The 1,878-nt window shown below is 40.9% G+C and overlaps 1 long non-coding RNA gene across 2 annotated transcripts; it reads right to left on the bottom strand.

Moving 5' to 3' along the window:
• Positions 1-75: 75 nt before the first annotated feature.
• On the bottom strand, positions 76-1,867 carry LOC139024623 (uncharacterized). 2 transcript variants are annotated; one of them, XR_011475958.1, is made up of 3 exons: positions 1,566-1,867; positions 1,418-1,492; positions 76-1,337 (listed from the first exon to the last, which is right to left on the bottom strand). It is a non-coding gene; the product is annotated as an uncharacterized lncRNA (long non-coding RNA). The 2 variants fall into 2 exon arrangements; XR_011475957.1 differs by having other exon boundaries at positions 1,418-1,867.
• Positions 1,868-1,878: the final 11 nt, after the last annotated feature.

Genomic DNA, 1,878 nt, shown 5'->3' with positions numbered 1-1,878 from the left:
TGTGAGGATGCTCTATTGGTAGAATTGAAGGAATGTGAGGAATAGCTAATGAAGGAATGTCAGGATGCTCTATGGTAGAATGAAGGAATGTCAGGATGCTCTATGGTAGAATGAAGGAATGTCAGGATGCTCTATGGTAGAAAGTAATCTATGAAGACCAGGGGTTGGAACTGGTTCAGGGAACAGGACAGAAAAATAACAAAATTTTCTGAGGAACAGAACCAGAACCGAGAACGGAAGTGATCAATACTGTTCCAGAACAGAACCGTTCTTCTAAAAGCATGGGAACCGGTTGATAACGCTCTTTTACATTCTGGGTATTTTTCAGTCCCAKAAAAAAAAAAAAAGAACGCAACAAAGCCCTCACTTTATCACCCAGGAAGTTATTCCAGTGTCTGCCAGCTGAAAATCTTTGCCAGTGTGTTTGTAGGCTACCTGCCCCTCCCTCTGAAGCATAGTCTACTGTAGCGACTGATGTTACAAGCATAATTCAGAAATTCYATTTTTTTATTAGAATGGATGAACTTTTTCAATGCTAGGTAAGGATACTGTAGTTATCACGTTTTCACATTGTATTTATTAACAAACACAAAATAGGTAAGACATTTTTACTTTAATGCTGGTGCCGCTCTGCACACACACAACCTTGTTAGCTAGCTCTGGTCCTGGTCTCAAAAACTCTAGGCGGCATTATGTGTAATGTAATGGAACGGAGTTATGGTCAAGGGCTAGCTCTGGTCCAACGTTAGCTAGCTCTGGTCCAACGTTAGCTAGCTCTGGTCCAACGTTAGCTAGCTCTGGTCCAACGTTAGCTAGCTCTGGTCCAACGTTAGTTAAGCCAACTCTCTGAAGTCCTTACCAGAAGCCGCTCCTCCGTAGGTTATATTCAGTGGTCTAATTCAATAATGTACGTCATAACAACATACCCAGCGCTCTCCTCACCGCAAATTTCTGTCGCAAGTTGCACCCTACAGCGTCTAATGCATGTATATACTGTAACTTGCCTGCTCTATCCATTTGGAAGTCATTTAATGTCAAGCTAAATTAAGGGGGAAAAAAATTGATTTCAGGAGGTTTAAAAAGGAACAGAAAGGAACGATTTAAAACGTATCTTTTAGGACTTTATTTTGCTGGTCGGTTAAAGTATAATTGGTTGGTTCTCCTCGGGCCGGATTCGATCTTCACTGAGGTCCAGTGGGCCACACTCAAAATGTGTTATTTTGTGCCGTCAAAATGGGCAAACAATAGTTCCATATCCATCACTTCTGGAATTTTACTAGATTCCTGTCCCAGCTTCGTTTCTATGACTGTCAGCTAGCTGGACAGAGTGAAGGAGACTATAATAAATGACTTATCTTATCTGGACAGAGTGAAGAGACTGTAAATGACTTTATCTAGCTGGACAGAATGAAGAGACTGTAAATGACTTATCTAGCTGGACAGAGTGAAGAGACGTGAAATGACTTATCTAGCTGGACAGAGTTGAAGAAGACTGTAATGACTTATTCTAGCTGGACAGAGTGAAGAGACTGTAAATACTTATCTGCTGGACAGAGTGACGAGACTATAATGACTTATCTAGCTGGACAGAGTGACGAGACTATAACATGACTTATCTAGCTAGACAGAGTGAAGGGACTATAATGACTTATCTAGCTGGACAGAGTGAAGAGACTGTAAATGACTTATCTAGCTGGACAGAGTGAAGAGACTATAAATTACTTATCTAGCTGGACAGAGTGACGAGACTATACATGACTTATCAGCTGGACAGAGTGAAGGGACTATAAATGACTTATCTAGCTGGACAGAGTGAAGAGACTGTAAATTACTTATCTAGCTGGACAGAGTGACGAGACTATACATGACTTATTCTAA

The sequence above is a fragment of the Salvelinus sp. IW2-2015 genome, unplaced genomic scaffold, assembly GCF_002910315.2.
Source record: "Salvelinus sp. IW2-2015 unplaced genomic scaffold, ASM291031v2 Un_scaffold1710, whole genome shotgun sequence".
NCBI lineage: Eukaryota > Metazoa > Chordata > Actinopteri > Salmoniformes > Salmonidae > Salvelinus > Salvelinus sp. IW2-2015.
This window is presented reverse-complemented; position numbering and strand designations above follow the sequence as displayed.